Source organism: Agrilus planipennis, unplaced genomic scaffold, assembly GCF_000699045.2.
Source record: "Agrilus planipennis isolate EAB-ADULT unplaced genomic scaffold, Apla_2.0 scaffold37, whole genome shotgun sequence".
In the NCBI taxonomy this organism is placed as follows: domain Eukaryota; kingdom Metazoa; phylum Arthropoda; class Insecta; order Coleoptera; family Buprestidae; genus Agrilus; species Agrilus planipennis.
This window is the reverse complement of record NW_020438995.1, coordinates 1,302,133-1,328,120: the sequence shown is the minus strand read 5'-3', so window position 1 is coordinate 1,328,120 and position 25,988 is coordinate 1,302,133. Positions and strand designations below refer to the sequence as shown.

The following is a 25,988-nucleotide window of genomic DNA, read 5'->3' as shown; positions in this document are numbered from 1 at the left end:
AATAGAATTCCCTTTCATATTTGAAATTTTAAATGTAAAATACGTATTTTCAAAATTTTTTCAGATAAATACTTTTTTACTATTTAATTTCCTACATTCACTTAAGTATAAAATATTTTTTAAGAAAACCTTGCAGGCATTTTCTCATTTTTTAAATATTGGAGTTTTTAGGTTTTATGGTCAACTGGTTGACCAGTCAGCGTGGAAACCCCAATAGTTAACGAGTAAGCAGATGTTTAGCAAGCATCAGAAAGTTAAGAGTGTAACTAATGCCAAAATCTATTGTAGAAAATAGATAATTGCAGGTTTAGTGTACTTCGTTTACTTTCTGTAGCGATTTGGCCTTCAGTTTGACCGGCGCAAAGTAGAAAAGAACAGCACTAGGCCAGAAAAGGAAGGGGACAACTCTCGGCCAAACTCTTAACCAGTGAGGAGCGTATAATCTCTACAGTATTGCACAGAAAAATTGACCATTTTATCCACTACAATAGCATTGCTCAAATGTACTGTTATTTTGTACTATTTACTACTGAAAATTTCGACGAGACGTTTACTTATATTTGAAGACATATTAAAGGCTTTAACGCTTGTTTTCGACTCGCACTACTATTCATGACTGAACAAAACTTTCGGCAGGTACTGTATGAAAAAAATATGTTTAATGAACAAGAGTCGAGAGTATAATGAGCTTTTTTCTCCCTACCTACGATTTTGCCAGCGCGCATCCAAGACATTGGAAGGGGCACATCGCTAGAGAAAGTAAATGAAGTATAACATTTGTTAAACGAAATATAGTCGTTTAAAAGACATCGTATTTAATGTCGATTATGCTGCTTTTATATTCTGTAAAAAGCACAAAATTAAAAAAAAAATACAAACATTTTGTCATTACAGTTATTGCCGAAAATATGAAACGTTGATGAAGACTATTCCGGAATACCTATTACGTGTATCCAATAACCGGGTATTTCTGTCATGTTTTGCCGAATCGCAAATTGGATAACAAGGATTGTTAAATTACTCTGCAGAGAAGTGAAAGCAATCGAAGTAAATTGAGTCGTCATATGCTGAAACTTTTATCCATGTATGACTGAGATACGTGTGTATATAAACGTAGATACATACAGAGATGCTCACGGAGCACCTCTTATTTCTCCGATTTAGTATTCTCAAAGAGAGGTCCAAAGCGATGCGAATCGGAAGATATATTAGGAGCTCGGTGGCCGTTCCTCTATACTCACTGCTTGGAACTATATGTATGCAAATATTTCGGTCGAGTGGGGAGTTGGCTCCGAAGCTGGCCCCAACCACCAGCTACTAACTACTACAACGTACTACAATTGTGTCTTACTTGTTACTGTTTCAATTCGCTATGTAAATCGCGGCTGTCACCACCTTTGCCTGCAGCGCATACATGTAAATAACCGCAAATTGCATTGTAATTGCGTTGCGAACTACAGACTGAGTAAAATAATTCGCATGATATAAACCGGCCGAGATGCGACGGCACCAGACTATACTGCGCAAGGTGCAATTTCGAAAGCAATTCCGACGAACAACTTAAACAGTTACCGTAATTGCTTGCTTATCTTATCTCACGAACGCCCGCCTGCTGCACGACGAGCGGCTCCTTCATCTTACTAAATAACTATTCGCGATGGTCCTTCGAGCCGGATAAGTACGTATTATAAGTTACTTCTTGCGCTGCACTCGTTGAATAAGAGTGGATCATGTACATTTAAAAGAATGTTTTTATGCGAATGTCAAGTTTCGGTATGTAGAAAATTAGTTATGACGGCTAAAAGAAACATCAACTGTGTATAACCAAGAATATGCGAGACATATGTATATTAAACAATTTTATTTTATGTACAAAATGAGCTTAAAAGATTCCAGAAATTTTTTCTTAAAAATCTTTAGGTTTTCTTTACACTTTTTTTTAACTCACTAACCAACCAACGACTAAAGTCGGTAAATGTCTAGACGATGTTCCCCACCTCCGAAGGGGTTGTGGGTGGGTGGGATCGAAAGAGCAGGTCTCCCCCACCACTGTACCATAAAAAATTCGTGGTGGTCTCACCCCCATAAAAAGTTATGGGGGTTAGATGGGGGTGGGGGTAGGGGGGATCGAAAGAGGGTGGTCGTCTGAGTAAAACCCCATAAAAAATTTGCGGCGGTCTCACCCTCATAAAAAGTTATGGGGGTTGAAAGTTGATTATTTTGACAATTTTCATACACCATAATTCAAATAAAATTCAATAAAAAAAATATTTTCAAGCGTGTGGAGGTGGGGGATCGAAAGAGGGTGGTCACTTGTACACGATAACCTAACCTANGGGTGGAGGTGGGGGATCGAAAGAGGGTGGTCACTTGAACAAAACCCGATAACCTAACCTAACCTACCCTATTGATAAAGATATTTAAATAATGTTTTATATAACTTTCGCAATATTTTCATGTATTTTCCATTAGTTTTACCTCTGAATATTGTTTAAGAATGACTATATAAATATTTACATGCCTAGAAATTTATAAAAATTGGCATATTTATTAACTTTGAACCCCTATAACTTTTATGGGGGTGAGACCGCCACGAACTTCTTATGGTACAGTGGTGGGGGAGACCTCCTCTCTCGATCCCATTCCCACCCCCGAAGGGGGTGAGGACCATCATCTAGACAAATGGAATCATGGATAAACCTGACTAATAGAAAAATGGAAAAAATTGTAAAACATTTGTCCTATTTTCATCGAGTGTCAAATTTTAACCGGCACTCTTATGCAAATTCTGAACTATCTACATCCCTTTATGCTCTCAGACTTTTTTGAAGAAAATGGTCCGACCCGTTTCGCTCCTATATAACTTTACATTCTTCCGCTGAAGTTTGTTTTTCTTTTAAAAGAAAAAATGCAATTCTAGAAATCCCTAAAGACATGCTAATATTTTGTATATTATTCTAAATTGTTTTTTTTAATGACATATATAGTATACGCCTTTAACTGTCACAGTTTATATTAAGAACAACTGCAAATTTAAGGGAGAAAAAATTGTCAACGATTCTATTTTCAGGCAACAATTCCTTTTTCGCTTGTTTCCATTTGGCGGTTCGTTGTCGACTCTGGTGCATAGTGGGCTTGACGAATTGGTGTCTCTAGAGGACAACCAAACGAGCAGTTGCCCCGGAAGTCCAACTTTATGCAGTATTTGTCTTTCGCAGGAAGTGCATGACGTGAAAAGCGAGTCAGCGTTGTAGTCGTCAGGGGGTGTACCGTGTACCTACGTCTACTTTGTCGTCGGGTACCGGTGTCGCCGTCACGTCGTTGGCTGGCAGCAAATCTCGTCAGTGAGCGAAAAGGCCGACTGGAACGGCGTAAAGCAAACATGACGATATAATAAGCTTAATTAAACACAGAGACGGCGTCATATTGGAATTAAATTATAAGTAACTACGCAATTATGTAGACGGTTGCGCTTTCCATGCAAATTCAGACGTTGTTTCACGCTACAATTACTTTCTTCGGAACGTCAAAGCGAAAGTAAACTTGTAGTTGTACGCGAGAACAGTTGGCTGCCTAGAATCTAGATCACTCATACATTTCTTGCTTCACTCTATCGCTGCTACACTAGCAACACGAACGTAATTTCTCACAATCACAGTTCTGATCACGACGAAACGGTATATCTAGTGATTAAATTTTGGGTGCAGTCCTACTTCCTACTGTCCCATTTCATACCGCGAAAATATTTCGCCTGTTTTATTACCACTTCGTGCTGCAGCCTAATATAACATAATTTTATCAATAATTTTGTACCGCTAAAAGTACAGTGTAAACTCTTTATAACGTCACTTGATTTAACGACAAACTCCTTAAAACGTCGAAATTGCTTGACTTTGGTTGGTTTACATTTTTTTCTNTTTACTAAATCTTCTACTACATCAAGTTATACTAAATTAATAATTATTGGTAACTTCGATTTTAAGTTAGTGTTAAGAAATAACTGTAAAGAAAATAAATAAAGTAGTGCTACCAACAACAGTTTCAATTCTCTGCTGATAACCAGAAGTCCATTACACTTGTCAAGCACTTGCTTATCTTTAAATACCTGTGCTATAATAACATAAAATAATTGACTAATTAAGAAATACGTCATAAAATAAGTCGCAAATAATGTTATAAAAGCTAGTTTAGGTTTACCTTGTAAACACGTATTTAGATAAAGTTCGAAATATAATTAAACTAAATCCTATTTACACGTTGGAAAGAAATAGCAAAAGTGGAGATACAATTTTGAGTTGTTTTTAAGAGAGTTAGATCGAAGTAGACAAGTAGTTCAAGAGCAAAACTATAAGAAGCCTTATTAATACGCTTTGCATTTTGCAAGAAATAAAACAAAGTTTATTAATTATAAATAGTGGTTAATATGCAATATTAACGTGAAAATTCAGTTTCGATTTTCCATCCACTACAAATTTCTTCAGGTTCGATTCCCGGTGGGGGTGTGACAACACCCTCTCCAGTCTCTCAGAGTCTTTCAGAGTCTCTGAGAGCGTCTCTCACAGTCTCTCAGCTATTACCTAGGTGTTTTTATGGATCTCTCACAGTCTCTGTATGAGAGACTCGAACGATAAAATTGTTAATTCAGAGATTAGAGTCTCTTAGAGAGACTGAATGAATAAAACTGAAAAATTGAGAGACTCGAGTTTCTAGTAGAAAGACTGGGATCTCTGAAATATGTTGAACTTCGAAAATTTTAACCATGTCTATCGAGACACAGCTTATTGAGAGATTCGAGTCTCTCGTTCAGAGACTGAATATTTTTATCTCGGGCGGCAACAAAAATATTTTTCCTGATTAACCTGAGGAAGTTTGTAGTGGATGGAAAATCGAAAATGAATTTTCACATTAATATTACAAAGTTTATTGTGGTAAAACGAGTAAATTAAGAAAGTTATTTCGAGATATTAAATACTATATTAATGTTTTTGTTGGTATATCAAAATTTTTTAAAAGATTGAAATCGTTTGGTTTTCTGCTTTCATTTGTTTTGTTAAGTTGATTGAGACAATAAATTATTACGATTCTTGAAAACAATTGGTTTCGTATAACAGTTATTAAGTTTTATTTAAGTTCTTTCAGAAAATACAATTGGAATCCATTAAAAAATTGCCAATCGAAATTTTTACGAGTATCGGCAACGGAACATTAACTCGTGAGTTTAGAAATCATTTTGTAGATTTAGGAGCAATTAAAAGTTTCGTATTTTTACGGCTTTCTGTCTAGGTACCGGGGATCATAAAAAATTTAATTTATAAGGGTTGTTTTGACGGACAGATTCACTTGCTTGAATTTAAAGTCGTTTTACGAGCAAAGGGCTCTGTTATTACATCTTCATCATCACCAAAAGCTCTAATCAGTAGAAGTGACGAAGTAAAGGTAACAAAGAAAAATAACTTTAAAAGTAAAGCAGCTATGTGTCTAAATACAAAAGAAAAAATTTAGTTTAGTATTAAACACCCTTTTTTTTTGGAGGAAATGCTTTTAGTGTTTCTTAAATAAACATTTTGTTTGATCCGGTGATGCCGGATAACTCGAAGTTTTCGTGTCACATCGCAGTTCGAGTTAACGAAGTTCGACTGTATATAGGTAAAATACCCATAAGGTACAATCATTGAAAGCTGAATTCTAAACTGAAAAACTTGGCTTCAAATATGTACCTACACAACAAAATATACAAGTATTCAGATATAAAAAAATTAAGGTTTAGCTTCAAGAACGCAACAAATTACTTTTGTAATTCGAGCTTTATTTTTCAATAATGCCACAGGCTAAAACTTATCCGTATGAGATCTTTCATTTTCATAAAATCCCCATTTTATTTGTTGTGTCTGGAAATTGTTTCATATTAAATTCATGAGCCGCTTTGAAAAACAGTTCATGTACACTGAAATATTACAACTTACATTAAAATTTCATCGCAAACCTGTTAGGTTAATCAAATTTGAAAACTAATTTTGTGGGATTGTACAAAAATAAATCAAGAATGATTAGAAATTATCGAGATTACAACGGAAAAAATTCTTTTAATAATATATCTATACTACGTATTTCAAACAACTTAATGTTGATATGATTATTTAATCAATCAACGAATAGATATACAGAGGCAAAAGATTAGTTCGCTTAGGTTTGCAGATGATATAGCAATATTAGCATCTAGCAAGGAGGAGTTAGAGATAGCTTTTAATGAAATGGATGCTGTATTGATAAAACAGTACTGTATGAAAATAAATAAAAGTAAAACAAAAATACTGGTATGCAAGGGTAGCAGACGAAAAATTAGAAGTGGCCGATTTTAGGTATCTAGGAAGTCAAACGAGTTAGGATAAAAGGAGTAGTAGGGATATAAAGCAGAGGATAGTTCAGGGTCGAATCGCCTTCAATAAAAAGAAGTCACTTCTATGCTCGCGAACGGTTAATTCAGAAATTCGAAAAAGGTTGTTAGGGTGTGAAACATAGACAGTAGGCGCAGCGGAAAAGAAATAGTTAGAACCGTTCGAAATGTGGTGTTACAGGCGAATGATGAGGATACCGTGGATAGAGAAGGTTAGAAATGAAAGAATAGGAGAACAGAGGACTCTATGGAAGTCAATAAAAATAGGCGAGATAGGTAGGTAGGACACCTTCTCAGTCATAAAGGTCTAGTTAGAGACATATTAGAGGCAGAAACGGGAGTTAGGAGGGGTAGAGGTAGACCTAGATTAAATTAGTGTTCGCAAATTGTGAAGGATGTGGGTTGTTCTAGTTTTAAGGAAATGCGAAGATTAGCTCAGCATAGGAAAGAGTGGAGATGAGTGTCCAACCAGTCTTAGGACTGACGACCTTATGATGATGATGATGATGATGAAGTACTTTAAGCATTAGACAAAGCCTTACAAAGGCATTCCAAATTAATTTAACATTAAATAATTAGCCATAGAAACGTGTCATAAATAAGTTTAATAATTATCCGTCAGAAAACTAAACGAGTTCACGATTCTTAAATAGATACTAGTGTTACTTAAAAAATTCACTAAACGATTGAGTGAACATTTGCTCATTCATCATGCTAGGAGATCAATCTGTTCGTGACATCACTTTATAGGGAATACTTACTTATATTTATAAACAGAAAATACTCTATGGATGGTAGTATGTATAATGGGACTGATGCTATGAATTAAAATATTGTATGTAAAGTTTGCATTCTTAGCCATTGACCAAAATTTTTGATTTGAATAAAAGCGGCCCTCACTTTTATTTTATTGGAGCTACATTTATATCTAATTGCTTAATTTTCTTTTAGTTCATTGAAAAAAACGTTTATTTGAATTTTTACTTGTTATATAACAAAATTGTTTAGTGATACAATACCGCAACAGTGTGAATGGTAAAAATGAACAAATCAAAAGTTAAAATCGAGATATCTCGATTAAATCGGAACAGTTAGAACCCCTACTAGGTACGTACGCAGTTGTTCTATGCCTCGTCGTAACAAAGTTAGAAGAAAGAAACAAAGTACCTACTTAACTTCAAAATTAACATTTAGATAAAATGCAAATTGTCAATCTCGGTTAAAAATAACCTTTTAACGTCAACCCTTTTGCTGCGAGCGCATTACGTCCACTCACCCTCGCGATTTCTTAAGGGAGAAGGACGACCCTTCGTACTTAAAATTTCCTGTTAGGTGCCTACTTAAACGTTACTGGCGGATCAACTTTTGCTAATTTAAATTTTGAATTATAAATGTATTTCACGAAACCACCCTTTCCATCTCAAATTTACATAGAATTTATTTAACGAGAGGTACCTACTTGTAATAAATTCGAAAAGTTTGGATCAAACTAACTATATAACAACTTTAGGACATCCGCTGGTACGTATCTGTATCTTTTGAAAAGGAAGCACATAAAGCATAAAAAATTGTGGTGAAATAAAGTAGATACGTAGGTACTATATAAAGTTTTAAAAAAGAGTATGATTTTACTCTCGTTTTTATGGGGATAGTAGTACTCATTTTACTCATTATACTCCGAGAATTGTTACTGACAGCTCACAAGGAACAATGGGTAGAAATTAGAAGCAGGTTAGCCCCATATATGTGAGGACCTAATAAGGCTGTGTAGTTTAAAGAATTCCCAGAGGTCCTAATGAGGATTGAAAAAAGATATCCGAAATAAGAATATACTTGTCAGGTCCAAATCAGGATGTCCACAGTTTATCCTATCAAAGTAAAAAATTGATGAAATCTAATTTTCCACGCTAGGATCTTACCAGGATTAGATCATTTCATGCTTTACAGGGTAAATATAATTAAATTCTGATCAGAATTGAGTGCGCATAAACTTAATTGGCCAGAATTTAAATATCATCAGATGACTGTCCAAGAGAAAATGGATTTTTTATCTTGTTAAAAGTCAATTACTATTTTACCAGTCTTTTTATACGATATGTCAAAACAAAATTAGCAATAGATCTATGGTTATCTTAAAACTGGCCTATTTTAATAATAAATTTGCAATCAGGTCTTCATAGGGTTCTTTGAATTTTCCTATTAAGTCCTAATTTTTATTTCCTTATCAGGTCCTTCTTAAAATAAAACGCAACAGTGCTGCACATGTCTACATAGGGTGATCCTTGTCAGGATCTTGTATGAATCGGGGTTATATCCTGTTAGGCCCACGATCATAATTTCTAGTCGGGAAGGTATAAACTTGTCTAACTGAATTGACGATGCAATTTACATGCGTGATAGATACTCAATTAGTACAATAAAAAACTATACTGACAGAAGTAATATCCCATATAAGTCACTAAAAACACAAACCAGAAAGGGATGCTGAATGAATTGGCACCCAGTAGGCAAATATTAGGGTTCATCAGAATGCCTCAAAATTAGTGACAATTTGTCGAGAACTAAGGTAGGGATCAGTTTATAATGGCATCAATGCATTTTAACTTACAACTCTGAGTTCATCTTCAATGAATTTCTGTATGAAGTCGATAAAGATATTATATGGTAAATGGGGCTAATATCCACAATTAAGGAGACGACTGTGTCCTGTTAGCTAATAGACCCGGAGAATTAAAGTTGTTAGTTCATGAGGTCAATTGGGATATGAGCAAAAAATTAGAATTCGCACAACGAAAAGTAGAGAAATGTTCTTTTAGATGAATATTTTTACTCATAAAAAGCTACAAGATATTTTCGACTGTACTGTATGGAATAGGGAGTTGGACGCCGACAGGGATGTTACTGAAGAGACTATACTAATTTCCTGATGTGGGTGTATATCTATATCGTAGAACACTATTGACCGAAATGAAATGCATTACATTATTTACAAGAAAACTGGAAATAATCAAGACGATTTAAGTCACCCTGAATGCCATAATATGTTTCACCTAATTAGACAAGGCAAAATATATAGAAGAAAAGGCCCCAGGCGTAGAAAATCATCCTAACAGCGAAATTTAGTGGAATGGGTCCAGTACAAGATTGTACAGAGGTGTTACCAACAAAATAAACAATAGCCCAAATTATTTAGAAAACATAGCTGAACTGACATGTTGATAAAAATCCAATATGGTGTTCATAGAAGAAACTGAGATGAGCATGTTTCTCAGAAACAATTAGATGAAATAATAAGAACTTAAGCATTAGAAAGTATCTACAACAAAAGAAAAAAGTGTTAGACATATATATAAATTCGATAATTCTGAAAACAAAAAGTTATTACAACACAATTTCGAAATTGAGGTGTTTCGATTTCTGATCTGTCTCTACTATTCGCAAAAGCAGACATATTAACCCACAGCATATGGTGTAGAACTTTTTAACTAAAACTTTACCAAGCATAATGATATATTCTTGTTCAGTGAGTTTCAGTCTCACTAGAAACAATAAATAATTTATAAAGGCATAAGTTTAATGGATGATCCTATTTCATGATTTGAAAGCTTTATAGGGCCCGATGAGGTCGTCTGGTTTTATTGCAGACCTTTCGATAGTTTTATTTATTCTTGACATTAGACGTTAGACTTTTTCAATACAACCACCGTTTCGGATTTTTGTCTTATTTCTCTTTTATTGTATTTATCGGACAACGGAGAATTCTATTGGAAAGAAACCAACAAGGTTTTCATTATTGTACGTACCTGAAGCAGACGCAGTAGGAAAAGCGATGGAAGGAGATGGATGCGGAAGTGTGTGAGTTGTGTGCGAATGTGTATGTGTGCGGAGGTATGGATATATATCTGTCTCTAAGATAGGAGTAAAGTCGTAGTTGAAAAGCTACACTGCTCTCGCTTTGAAGACATGTGAATCGTGCCGGAAGAAGTACACAATCTAAATGAAAAGCGAGACGGAGAAATGTAATAAAACGTAACAGTCGAAGCTTGAAAAACCAACATCGTGAAACGCGGCTTCCATACATACGTACAGCCCACCTTCATCGAACGGGAGTGAAATTGACTTAATGAATACAGGGTGTCCTATAAATTACTATGCCAGAAAATCACAGTACGTAACATACAGTATAGCTACTTATCGTGGAATTCAAATATTTCAACAAACACCTCTTCTAAAAAGGACAGAATGAAAAGGTCTTGGTCACTATTCTGTCAGATAGTTTCGATAGAACACTGAAGAATTTTTTGTACTTTAGTACTTACGTTTACACACGACCTATTTAATGAAAAATAAAACGGTCGAGTGATAGATCTAAAGGTCGATCGAGGTTGCTAGTAGAAGGTTGGTTAGGTTAAAATAGACCACAAGTAAGTGTAAATAAACACATAAAGGATAAGTATTCGATGATTGAATAACGCCGATGTATTGAGTCTAATTTGTTGTAGGCCGTTAGTTTAATTCGTGATTTACCAACGAGATTAGATAGATACAACTAAACTAGACAACACTGTGAGGATATGTAGGCTCGCATTTCAACTTGGAACGTTGTCCAAACAATATTTAGTCGCATAATGTGAAAGCGGCGTTCCGATACGATACGACAAATCGCGTGTAGTAAGTCGTGTCGCTATCACACTGTGTGAAAGTGGCCATAGTTGCGTCTGGTATTTCCAATACGTCGAAGGTACGAACAGTATGCGAGCTGTTGGTAAATAAAAGTAAACACAAGAAGAGTAGGTAACCAAAGGATTTACTCCGATGTCCTGCAGTATTATGTTTGAGCATCTGGCTTAATTTTTGTGTTCATTTTTTTCTTTTTTTCAAACATTACAAGTATTACTACTGTGAAACTTTACTATCGCATGCTACAACGCGGCGGCAAGGAGCTAAAACCAGCAAAATCAGCGTTGCCAGATGAATTCCTTTTATTCCCTGAAAATTGTAATGGTGAAAAAAGGAAGACCTTTTTTCTTTCGTTATTTATATTTTAAGAAATTTTCAAAAGTAACCTGTAAACAACAAACATTCATTTGGCGCAAGAATTAAATTCCCTTTTTCCTAAGGGACTCTCCATAAACCATGTAGCTCGAATTTCAATAGATTTAGATCCTTGCCCCCACGTGGTTTACCGTCCGATCACCCTTCCTCCCAAAACTACATAGTTTTTCTTTCAATTCTTTCAGGTTTCCTGTTTTTTTTTTTTTATTTTAACTTTTAATTTATGTCATCAACAGGTACAAATGGTGAGACTCGTCGCTCATTTAAATCTTGAATCACAGGAAATTGTTCATTATTGTGGTCATAGATTGGCTGAAAATTATTAGCACTTGATGGTTCAACGTTTTCTGCGACTAGTTCGAGCATATCCATTTCGCACAAAACTTACTTCCGCTATTCATTAGAATCTTCTTTGTTCACTGTTTTTTACGGCTACTACTAGTGTGTTTTGATAAAACTTTGACTTGGCCCTCCCTCCTCGCCGACGTGGTTCAACGTAGTCGTTTGTCAGACCCCTCCAATCTCAGACAGGCTACGTGGTTTATGGAAGACCCCTAGGCTGAATCTAAACTTACTAGGCCTCGGAAAGTTTCCTGAGGTCTGACAGCGCTGGTCAAAAATCGAGTATGTCAGACAGCAACTGACAATCTTAAAATTGATTTTCGATATATTGTGAGTTTTTGAGCAGTTAACTTGTCCATTGCTGAATAGGGCAAGAAACTTCGTCCTCACTGGGTGTCCCACGACAATCCGCAACTTTTTAAGAATATTTTTATGATGATGCTTCTTCTTTCTATTCCATTGTTGCAAATTAAATTGAAACCAATTATACGTAGTACAAGTTTTGTCAGCACTTTGTACATTACTCAAAATCAGCTAAATTTATATTATTACCGAATCCCCCCGTTTTCTAATGTTCGCCTCTTTCTTCGTAAGCTAAGAAGCTTTTGTTCAGTTAATGCAACAGATTTGTGTATACGGGTTAGAAGATGGCAAACAACAACAGAAACATCGTTTCATAGATGGAAGTAGAAGTAATAAATCATCATCTTTCGCGAACACGACGCAATGGAAGCAGTGACGGCATCGGTAGCAAAATGTATAGGGCAATTGTAAACCAGATTTACGTTTAAGGTTTGTTGTACTTCCGCTTTCCATCCGATGCTTTTGAATTAAGCAACCAATTTGCGGAATGGTGGAGTTAAAAGCATCCACTATCACACTGACAGCGTCTATTCTGTTATTAAAAGTTTTTTGTCAATGTTAATACATTAAAATAATTACGAAATTCATAAAAGATTACCACATTAATCATCCTTGGGGTAAGATACGGAACGTCTTAAGCCTCGTAACAATTTCCCACAGTCTTTTTTTTTAACATTTGCTTGTATTTTGTTTTTAGAATTTTAGTTAGACTAGAGGGTTTTTTACTAATCTGCTATTTTGTAATGTGTTGTTAGGGGTTCTGTAGCCAAATGCCAAAAATTGTCATCACAGCCGTGTCTAGGATCCGAATCTTGAGACAATTATCCTCGTGGGAGTAAAAAATGAAGATAATAAGACTGAAAACAGTCATCATCATACGGTCGTCAGTCCTAAGACTGGTTGAACACGTACCTCCACTCTTTCCTATCCTGAGCTAACGTTCGCATTTCTCCAAAACTAAAACAACCCACATCCTTAACTATTTGCGAACAGTAATCTAATCTAGGTCTACCTCTACCCCTCCTAACTCCTGTTTCTGCCTCTAACATGTCTCTGACTAGACCTTCATGCCTAAGAAGGTGTCCTACCAACCTATCTCGACTATTCTTCATTAACTTCCATAGAGTCCTCTGCTCTAATATATTCTTTCTAATACCTCTTCATTTTTAACCTTTTCTACCCACGTTATCCTCATCATCCGCCTATAACACCACATTTCGAACGCTTCTAAGCTTTTCTTTTCCGCCGCGCCCACTGTCCATGTTTCGCACCCGTACAACGCCGTGTTCCAAACATACACCTTTAACAACCTTTTTCGAATTTCTAAATTTCTGAAAATAGTAAGGTAATAAATTTTATAATCATTAATTAAATAAAATAACGACAGATAAGCGCCACTAGCCCAGGAAAATCTTTGCTAAACATGGATTTTCAGATTGACATCATACGAGCACCGCGGAAAAAATAGTTATGGAAAAAAGTGCCAACTTTTGAAATGCCTATGTCTCTAGAACGGAGGCAGCTAAAGGAAAATCGAGTTGCATTAATCGAAAGGGAAAAATGTTTAAATACAAAATATTTGCATGTATTTTTTTTTCGATAACATGTTGATAAGGAGCGAGGAGTAAAATCAGTTTTCCTAATAGGTAATAAGTATATAAGTGAAATTCTTCAAGCAGCGATGTAACAAAAAAATGTTACTCGATAGAGTTTTTTTATGTTCAAATGTGAAGGATTTGGATAAAATTTGAAAGTGCGTTGATAGTAACTTTGTGTTGTAAGTGAATTGGAAGGTTACAGATTTTTGATCAATTTTTTCGCTCATCAGCAAGCGATTTCAATGTATATATATTCCTAAATTCTAATGATGATTTAATGGAATTATAAGAAGCTTCTGACTGTTGAAATAAAATTTTACGATTTTGTTTATAAAAGCTTATGGAATTTGAATTTGGAAAAGCTCTATTAAATTCGTGGCAGTGCCATAAAGATAACGTATTTTCCAGATAAGAAACACGAAAAACCGACGCCATTGAGCTGTTTCTTTTTTCCTTTCCGACGTTCGCACCCCATCCAGTTGGCCGATTCGTCGACAGGAACACAAAAGGTCGTCCAAGAAATGAACCGGTAAATCAACCGGAACAAAGGCCGACGCTAAGAGCTTCACCTGCGTCGGGTACGGGAACCGGTGCCCCGACGGCATCCGCCGTTTTCCGCGATCATTCTTAACGCCGTGGATCATTTCTCCCGAATTAACGAGACAAGCAGATTCCATCAAATGAAGACGAAGATGGATGGCGTTGTTGTCGACGTGGTGGAAGATCGAAGATCACGGTACCGCGTCACACGTCCCGACAACTCGGTCTTTGACGTTAATAAGAAAAGGATTTTTAATAAAGATTAGACGTGTGTGAAATTAAGCAATAACGGGTAAAGGAACGTTGGTAAAGATCGGCACTTTTCGCGTAACTGATAATAGCAATTCGGAAGTAGTAGAAGTAGTAGTAGTATACTTCGTTTACTTTTTCTAGGGATTTGCCCTTTCCAATGTCTAGGATGCCCGCTGGCAAAATCGTAGGTAGGGAGAAAAAATCTCACACCATCTGGTGGCAAAATTTATAACTCGAATGAGGGAAAAATTTACATAGGAATTGTGCACGAAAATTGTAAAATTGTTTATTAAAATAATAAAACACGTTAAAAAAGTAAAAATTTTTTGATGATGGAGTCGAGGAAGTTTTCTTCTAAAGTTAAATCGAATAAAAAGTTAATATGTTCAGTGAAAAGCTGCAATATAGGAAAGAGTGGAGGTGCGTGTATATCCAGTCTTATGACTGACGATCTTATGATGATGATGATGATTAGTAATAATAATAATAATAAACGTACAAATCATTTTCAGCAATATTGTTAATACCCATCGGCTATCTTGTGGGTAACTTCGGATACGCCTTAATGATACCTTTAATGAATATTGTTTTTAGAATTTTAGTGTTCCATAGGGAAACATAAAAGATGCATTTAAATGTGGAATAATCCTACTACGAGTCATGTCTGGCGCCTTCACCATGCATCGTAGTTGCGATGGGATTGTTTGGAGTACCACTAAAACCTCTGTTTTCCTTTTTATATTACGTACTGGCTGACCCATCGAACTTCGTAACTGCCTAATAAATATATAAGTATATAAATCATGCTGCTATAGTTCGTAAATCATATAAATAGTAGAATATATTACTAACCAATCAGGCGCCGCCTTTAGGGGGCGAAACTCCATTTATAAGACTATTTTTTTTAATAAAAAAAATAATACTATAATAATAAGAACTGAAGAAAAGAAAGCTGGAAATTTATTTATAGGTTTACTATTTTCAGCACGAAACAAACAGCCTTAAAGAGACAGGCCCCTCTTCAAATTTTAGATTTCGGCCTTACTCCACTGCATTCAACCTGTATTATTTTACTTTGCTGGAGGACAGTGAAACATCCATTCGTTAATAATAAATACTTCTGTAGTATTTGTGCCTAATATTACCTTTCGCTTTCAGTATCTCATCTGTCAATTTAATATACACCTTACATAAACTCGCAAATAATAAATGCGATACCTATTTAATTCTTTATGTTATTGACGAGGGAGAATTACAATAATTATTTATTTATAAACTCTTCCGCGAGTAAGAGTATGTAGATAATAGGGAAAATAAAAATAATTGTAGATCTTTATGGTTANCACCTTCAACGAAATTTCCTTTCCGAGGCTTTGTGTCAGCCCAATCACATATTGTGTCAATACTTATCATTTTATCGTAATTTAAAAACTTGGAAATTGCACGGTACACTATAGGAACTACGATAAATTTTCCCTAATCGGCGCCATGTTTTTAGGCTCCTCCCATTTGACGGATCTCAATACTCTTGACTCTTGTTCATTAAACATACTTTTGCAAACAAGCGTTAAAGCCTTTAATATGTCTTCAAATATAAATAAACATCTCGTTGATATTTTCAGTAGTAATGGTACCAATAACAGCACCAATTGACCAATAAAATGATCAAACTAAAGGTCACATCGGTACAGAAAATAAACGAAGTATAGTAGGTTATAGACACATGTATCAAATTAAAAAAAAGTGCGGGATGATCGGCAGTACGATTCATGCCTGCATAGTTAAATTGTACACCACAGAACCACATAGTATCCATAAATTCTTATTTAGACTACAGGAACAAAATTGGTACTTCTAAATTATTTATTTAAAACGGCGAATCTAACATCTGCTTATCTATAGTTGGGACGTTCAAAATTGGCGTACCCCGCAATAAAATTGACACATTTACTTTTTTCTTTCAACTTAGTAACTAGACTGACAGAATGCCTACTTTTATTAATGACAGACGTTGTAGGGAATATCCTACACATAGAAAAGAGATGTCAGGTAGGAATTCATGTTTAACAGAAAGAGATGCAGACATGCAGAATGTGAGCATGTTGTCAGCAAAGTACTGAAAGAAAGTTCAATATTTTCAGGAGTTTAGGAACGTAGAGACGCTTGTTTAAAGATATAATTACAACGAGGCAGTTATAAAGTGACCCTGAATTTTTGCGTACCTAATCAACCTCTAACCGCTTCACCGCTTACTATTATTTGGTTATCTCTTTTCACTTTGTCTGTGCTACTAATAAAGCATTTATTAACTTAAAAAGGGCGTGTCAAAAAACAGAAAATGACTACAATTCCAAGCGGAAACAAGAAAGAGGACTATGCCAATTGTGAAGGTTCCAACTATACTTTGTTAGTAGTAGTCGCATTCAAGATCACGAAGATGCAGGGTGGTGAGACGGCTTACCGTCTTTACTCTTATAGCTCCCTGTCATTTTACGTTCCCCAATTATCTGTTAAGGTAGACTAAGATTATTATCATATTACTACTAAATTATTAATTAATAGTTCCATTGTTGACTAGTCATTATAAATTATACAATTCACTATCAATATTACATTAAAGTAAATATGTCCTATTTCCAAATATATAAAACTCGTTGCTGTATAGCATGCTGGAGTAGTTATATCTCAAAATAAACATATAAATTCGCTTATTATGACACTATGTAGTATAAAATTTGGGGGTAGCGGCCAAGGTATTTATATTTTGCATGATCAATTATTGATCTATGTGGTACAGCAGTATACCGACGGAAACAACAAAAAATTTTTGTCAGGCGAGCGAAGCTCCCCAACAAGATTAAAAATAATTATTTACGATTTCAAAGTTTCAAAGAGACTTTCCTTAATTACATACAAGGTAGAAATTAATAGCAGTAGATTAATGGACAGACTGCGTTTTACTTCGACCATAATATATTGTCGGGATTTTCAGCGTATTCTCTATTATTGCTACTTTCGTTCGGGTTTAAATTGCTGACATTTCTCCTTTGATATCTACGCTGTATATAAAGAAATAATAATTAAACTGCTGAGGGACGTAAAAGCTATCGTCGGATTTGACGTCGCTGTTAATCCAACCGGCTTCCTCTTCTGAAATAATGACGGCAAGAGGGTTTTCCCAAACGGCACGTTTCCGTGTACTGTACGTATTTGTCATTTTGTTTGAGTGCTGTCAATTTACACTGATTTCGCCCTTGGAAGATTACAGATAATTTCTGTAAAGGCCAGTTTATCCCAACTCAACGGGATCTTGGAAAATTGATTTCAAGCACGGGACAAGCTTTTAATTTTAAGGGGAGGTTGTATAGACTTGAGATCTTAGGAAGTGAAATGGTTAAAAGAAAAATAAATTTTGTCAAAATTAACAAGTCATAATCTAAAATGAATGACAGGTTTTACATAGTAATAGGTACTAAATATCCACTCATTATGACGGTTTTTATTCACGACCAAATTTCTCTGGTTTCTCCAAACACTAGGTACTTCATTTTGACCGCATAAGACAAAATTAACTACTAAATACATATACCATGTGTTCGGTGTTACAAAGACATTTCTTAGTTATATTATTTTTGGTATAATTCTTAGGTTTATTAGGTTATTCATCTCCTTTCATTTGTATATTTTGTAAATAGATGTTCTTCCCTGGTCGTAAATGCAATTCTTACGACCAGCTAAACTAAGTTTATTATCTGGTTTGCCCAGATATCATTTCTCGGAGGGTTGGTACCTGACTGGGTAATTTCACCACCAGATGTACTTTCAGGTATAATCCATTTCGACTTTTTCCATCATTATCGTGGGGGTGGAGTAAGTTATAAATGAGTGTTCTTGTAAGATTTTAAAACAGATCCAAATCTCATTCCAATCAATCAATTTAAAACCAAAATATTAACCAAAATAACCGAAAAACAAGTTATTCCTTGTGATTTGTGTGTCATATCACTAATCAACTTTGTATATATTGTGTATTGTGTAAATAAAATTGTATATAAAACAAATCTACAGTCGATTACTTCTTCGAAGTGATTTCACCAAATTAGTAAACCGGCGGGATACCGCCATATCGAATACCATGCACAAACTAAACTTCGCTTATGGAAACAAATTCATTGCCCTTAAAGATCGACGTATCTTGTTGCTGGTATATTATTGTTGTAAGGAGCCAATATATTCAGTACTTTCGTAGTAGTATTAGCTGTAGAAAATTTGCAACACAGTCATAAGGCAGTGGAAAAAAATTTCTCACAAACACGAACTGAATCATTAACGGTACTTAGTACAAAATATATAATTTCTTTAAAAAAATTAAGTTGCACTACAAACAACTTCGAAGTTCAATGCCAAAGTCACATTCAATGTCACCAACTGATGTTCCTTTCGAAGGCATACAACCTTTTCTCCAAAAAACTGAGACTCCAAGATATTTTATTATGTAAATATATGGACTGTATGACAAAAGTACCTATACTTTTTAAGATGTCAGGGAGGTACCTTTTAATCCAAAAAATATTAAAAGTTTCTAGTGTTAGGAATCATCAGTAAATAAATGTCATATTATGGACGAAAACAATTACCGGATTTCAATGAAAATATATATTTCCTATGACTACGTAAATTTCTTTACCTTTTCAAGTTTCTAGTATTGCAGCTTTACGCCCAGATCGATACATCGATCCATAATCAACTAAAGTGAAATATGTCGAAGGTGCTCAGATGAAAGCTGAAAAAAAAGTACTTTTGTAAAGAAAGAAAGAAAGAGTTTTTTTGATTTTGTTAGTATGAGTAAATTTAAAAAAAATTGTAGTAGATTTTAAAAAACAAAAGATTAAACAATGAAGAAAAACTTGATTTAGAAAAGGAATGGATTATTTTACAAGCAACACAAAAAAGGACAGTTAAGGTAGTAATCCTTCTTTAGCTTTGAAACAAACCAAAGACTAATGTGATAGCACATAGCGAACGCCACACGTAATCTAGGAGACCAATCTCATTTACTATTAGTTAGCGATGGTTTTATACAATAACAAGTTCACATGCAACAAAAGAGTTGCCTGCAGATAACGGCAATTTATTTAGCCGGTCGTTAAATTTCACAATGGGTCCTAAAGAGCGTAGGAAATGCAATCAGAACGGTGGCGGTGCTGCTGCTAATGTGCGACACAATAAAGATTATCTGCATAGCCAGGCCATCGGGTCCAAATTATATCGCAACATCAGCGGCCGCATCGGCGTGGCACCGGCAGGCCTTTAGTTGTAATTTGGCAGGTCGGCTGCGATATGGCTCATTTGACACTATTTTATAAAACGCTAATTTTCCGGAGCGCGCCCGTTTGTCAGGGCTTAGGTTTCCACCAGTGCGACTGTTCGATGCAATTATCTGCCATTGTGCAACGCCGGCACAGGGCTGCCACCCTGACGCCCACTGGTGGCGCGAATTTAGCGCCATTGTACTCTAGCGTAACGAGCGACGACCGATGAAATAAATATCCTTATACATGACGGGCTCAAGCGCCACATCTCTGACTTATCGACTTAACAAACCGTCCTAGGCCCGGTCCCCGCCCTGTATCGAGAAATTACCGCGATTCGGTGCTGAGATATCGAATCATTAGCGAATGGTATCGACAGCTCAGTTGGAGTGTAATCAAAATTACAGGATGCGAGTAACGTGCCAAATCCCTTTGAACATAAGTCTACAGAGTGGGTTATAACTATTGGGACAGAGGGTATGCGCAGGTTATTTGGGCTAAAATATGAGGATTGGCCCAACACTATGCACAGATAGGTACAGATAATTTAATAAACATTTCAGACTTTCGGAAAGGAATTTCGAATAATATTTTATTTATGAATAATGTGCCTTAATGGCATTTCGGATGATCGCTGAGGCACTAGACCTAAGAATAACAATGTCGTTTATGCAAAATTGAGCATCTCATTACCAAGTAGGGGTTAAAAATCATCTTAATCAGACACTTCCTCAAACAATCTTAATCAAACCTTTCCCCAACATTGGATTAGGTATAGCAGAGAAAGTGACTTTCCATGGCCATAAAGAGATTCTGATTACAAGCCAATAGGTTTCTATTTTTGAGGACATATGAAGTCCTTAGTTTATGCTAATGAAAGTCCTTCAATGATCATCTTCAAAACAATTACAAAAGGCGTAAAATTTTGTATTTAATTCCGAATTATAAGTTTTTCTACTGCTTCCTATTTGAGATACCTTTGTGTGTCTATAAAATGCTCAATTGCGTTTTTCTCGAAAACGATTGATTTTTTATCAAGTTGAAACAAATTTAAAGATGATTAAAATTACTAAATGTTTGGTTAAAATAGATATCACCGAATCCTGAAGCATGTTCATGTGGCGCTTGCTGTAACGCAATGAAAAATAATATTTCTTGCCTAAAGTTATACTTCTGTGTCAATTTTGATATCGATTTATGAGTATCATGTGTAATTATTATAAAAAAGCGAAAAACCATGTAAAATTTAACACCCTGTATCTTTCTTCAGAGCAACATTTTACTGATGCATGTTTGGTTCAATCCTCATATTTTAATCTAGGAACCAGGGGCGCAACAACGTTACAGTTGTTTGACTGCGTGCTCCTATCAAAAGTCACCAATGTATTGAATTTCGGCTGCCCATTTACGAGCTTGAACTATTTGAACCGAACTTTCAAATTGTGTTATTATCTGAATCGACTGGAATTATCTGGGTGCCCAACTCAATCTAGTGGGTGCCCAGGCACCCGTGGACTACCCCTTGTAGCGCCCTTGGTTATGACTCACTGTGTACATGCGAATAACAATTCTAACCAATTCCTTGGTGTGGTAGGAGGTAGTAATAACGAGATCATTTCAATTAGATCAGCATATTTTAGGAAACCCGAAAAACCGCCATGTTCCCGCCCCATCGAGTTTTTGAAACTAGTTTATTTAAATAGCACAATCAAGTGTGAATTTTACTAAAATATTCTGATTTATTTATAGTTGAAATTGGATACTGAGGTACAGGCATATATGAGTGTTGATTTTTTTGTATCTAGTTATACGCCGATATATGTTCAAGGCGGTCCGCGAAATGACTGATCTGACCTAGGTATGACCAATAGTTTCGAATAACCCTGAAATGCAATTAATAGTTAGGGCAACCAAACCCACAGGCATTATTATCGTGATATTTCATTTCATAGGCATGGTAAATAAACTTTTTACTTACTTTTTAACACTGTTAAAAACAGAACGGTAATTTTAAGTAATTTGATACAGATAAAATAAAAAATGAGTTCAGACACTACTACAGTGACTGTACACAAATCTTGTATGAAATGATTCGATAACATTTGTTGCAGTATTTAGCGCAAAATAGCAGTAAATTACTCGATAATGGAATATTGTGGCAAAGTTACTACCCATAACAAACGAAAAGATAACAATGAAAACATAATTTCCTGCTTTTAATCGAACGATTTGAATTTATTTTACTGTGAATTCGTTTCAAACTAACAGCGGCATCCGCTTGTATGTACCGCAATACGTACCTATACATATAAATAAAAATAGGTTTAGATTGAATATTCTACAGCGAATAAATAATAATATGACAGTCGTTTTAATTTATCTTGATAAGAATGTTAAGTACACCAAATAATAGTGCAGGACATTTGGGCTTGACGGCGACATTGAGAAGATTATTTATTATTCCTGTGTTATTCGCGCTGAAGGAGCAAAGTCAATCCAAGATAAGTATAAATTTCAAATTTCGAACATTATTCAGATAAAGTCGGTAGTGAAAGCTTTAGCCTTTAGAGTAATTAAAATAAAAATTTTGTTCTCTGCAGCATTTAATGTTTTTAACATTTTCATAGCATTTTTCTTTTGGTGTTATTGTTATACCATTTACCAGTAAACTATTGATGCACCTATCCCATCATGAACGAAATACCTAGGTATTTGTTTTACTAAAGCATAGCACTCATTGCCAACAAAACAATGACATTGTAAATAAAAGTGAATTCTGAGCTACTCAGAACTCGTCTAATAAACATAACTGAAGTAAGAAGTATATTGTTTTGCATGCTCTTCAGAGATCTAATTCTAGGTTATGTATTAGCAAAGAAAAGTAGGGAAAGAGGGAATATAAAGATAGGAGACGAAAAATTAGAAGTGGCAGATTTTAGGTATTTAGCTAGTCAGATGAGTCAGGACGGAAGGAGTAATAGGGATATAAAGCAAAGGATAGCGCAAGCGTTGAATCGCCTTCAATAAAACGAAATCACTTCTATGGTTGCAGACGGTTAATTTGGAAATTCGAAAAAGATTGTTAAAGGTGTGTTAGGAACGCAGCGCTGTACGGGTGCGAAACATGGACGGTGGGAGAGACAGAAAAGAAAAGATAGGAAAAGTTCCAAATGTGAGGATAGAGAAGGTTAGAAATGAAGAGGTATTAGAAAGAATAGGAGAACAGAGGACTCTATGGAAGTCAATAAAAAAAGAAAAAATAGGAAAGAGTGGAGGTGCGTGTATATCCAGTCTTATGACTGACGATCTTATGATGATGATGATGATTAGTAATAATAATAATAATAAACGTACAAATCATTTTCAGCAATATTGTTAATACCCATCGGCTATCTTGTGGGTAACTTCGGATACGCCTTAATGATACCTTTAATGAATATTGTTTTTAGAATTTTAGTGTTCCATAGGGAAACATAAAAGATGCATTTAAATGTGGAATAATCCTACTACGAGTCATGTCTGGCGCCTTCACCATGCATCGTAGTTGCGATGGGATTGTTTGGAGTACCACTAAAACCTCTGTTTTCCTTTTTATATTACGTACTGGCTGACCCATCGAACTTCGTAACTGCCTAATAAATATATAAGTATATAAATCATGCTGCTATAGTTTGTAAATCATATAAATAGTAGAATATATTACTAACCAATCAGGCGCCGCCTTTAGGGGGCGAAACTCCATTTATAAGACTATTTTTTTTAATAAAAAAAATAATACTATAATAATAAGAACTGAAGAAAAGAAAGCTGGAAATTTATTTATAGGTTTACTATTTTCAGCACGAAACAAACAGCCTTAAAGAGACAGGCCCCTCTTCAAATTTTAGATTTCGGCCTTACTCCACTGCATTCAACCTGTATTATTTTACTTTGCTGGAGGACAGTGAAACATCCATTCGTTAATAATAAATACTTCTGTAGTATTTGTGCCTAATATTACCTTTCGCTTTCAGTATCTCATCTGTCAATTTAATATACACCTTACATAAACTCGCAAATAATAAATGCGATACCTATTTAATTCTTTATGTTATTGACGAGGGAGAATTACAATAATTATTTATTTATAAACTCTTCCGCGAGTAAGAGTATGTAGATAATAGGGAAAATAAAAATAATTGTAGATCTTTATGGTTATTTTTTGTTTCGGTGTGGACGGATGGCTAAAATGGATTTATAAAAAATGCAGTCCGATTCATGACAGTGTAACGCCCTCACGTTTGTCGTTTGAATCGAAACACGTAATTCGTCCCAATTACTGGGCTGTCAATCTAACAATGGCATCGTATGTAGCACTGTTACGTGAAACTGCCCTTTACCATCTTCTCATCCATTCCCCACCACCACCCCCGTTCGGCCGTCGGGTTCGTTTATTCTAATGCCGTATACGGCAGGGCATTGCCGTCATTTCGGCCGTCCGTGGCCGTGGCTCTCGCTCCAATCATGGGCATTAACAACGGCGGCACTTGCAAACTCTGCAATTGTACAAAATTAATGTTTTCCGCACGCCGCAATTCATTGCTCCGAGAGGGTGACTGGCACCCCCCGAAACTACGTACGTTCTTTCGTACACATACATATATATACACACTGATTACTCATCAGTAACACCCCCCTGATTAATGCGACCGATCCTACAGTTAATTAAAACCTTTATAATTTTCGGGACCGTGACGGTATGTTCCAGTCAAATGTCTCTGATTTATGGAAGCATTTAGTGGAAACGGGAGGCTCGGGCTAAATTTATGTATCGATTACTTCCACGCGATAATGGTCGCAAAACGAGGATTCCGTTGAGACGAATGTGGAGAAAGCGTGTGTAGGCATCAGGTATAGGTGGGAAATACCATATTAATTTGTTCATTTCCTCATTACTCTTGATAATATCGATTTAACCGTACAAATAGCCGACCAACTTGACCTATTAATACAGAAATTAATGATTTATTTAATTTATTATGTTCATAAACTACAAACTTATTAAGTTAATGGCAGATAAAGAGAGCATATTCTTGGAACATTCAATGTAAATTCTGATTAAATTGCAGTGAAGAACCATAACTACTTATACCTTTCTACAACGATTTTGGCTTTTGGATTGAATGTGTTGAACAAAGACGTTACGAATGGTTTTCTCTTCAAAATAGATTTCACAATGAAAATGAGTTACAAGCATCCTTAGATGTGGATAAAACCATAAATGAACATCTACTGAAGCTCAAAAAAGGAGTTACATGATAGCCACTGAAGACAGAATCCATTTGCAAATCAGACGAGTTTGACTATTTTGAATGACCACTTAATTTTTGACAGGTGCTTTGCTTGCACGTGTTTTGGCTCGTCTTCAATTTTTGCCTACTCCAAAAAAATGGACCAAAGAATCCATATCAAATTTTGTGTTCTCAGATGAGTCGAGAAGATGTGAACGACGAAGAGCGTGCCCGACGCCCGAGCGCGTCAACAACAAACGAAAACATTGATGAAGTGAAAATAGTATTGGCCAATCACCTTTAGACAAGTTTCTGAGGATCTAAACATATAGATGGGTTCCTGCCATTCGATTTTTACCAATTATTTGGGCATGAGACGGGTCGTCGTGCAATTTATACCAAAATTGCTTAATTTCGACCAAAACCAACATCGCATTAACATTCCTAAGGAACTGTTGGATTTTGTCCGCGACGACCCATATTAGCTCCAGAGGGTCATAACTGGTGACGAATCATGGGTTTATGGTTATGACGTGGAAATCAAAGCTCAATCATTCCTATAGAAGCTGCCGCACGAGTACGACTGAAAAAAGTGCGCGAAGTTCGGTTGAATGTGAAGGTTTTGCTTACGGTTTTCTTGGATTGCGCGGGCGTGGTGCATCGTGAGTTCTTGCCGCAGGGTATAACGGTCTATAAGGAATATTACCTGTAAATTTGTGCGAAGCAATCCGCCAGAAATGACCAGAATTGTGGAAGAAAGAAAATACCAGACACTTAATCTAATTATATGATGTTTAGGCTACTGTACTGACCAATTGACTCTGGGAAGTCCCTAAATTGCTGCTGCGTATATTTTTGAAAT

At 35.6% G+C, this 25,988-nt stretch overlaps 1 long non-coding RNA gene across 1 annotated transcript in view; it reads right to left on the bottom strand.

The window, feature by feature from the left end:
- Window positions 1–25,988, bottom strand: part of LOC112904791 — a 244,775-nt gene that overhangs the window by 156,283 nt on the left and 62,504 nt on the right. The window contains exon 2 of the long non-coding RNA XR_003231368.1: window positions 19,232–19,327. This is a non-coding gene — a long non-coding RNA (uncharacterized LOC112904791). The remainder of the gene's footprint in view (window positions 1–19,231; window positions 19,328–25,988) is intronic.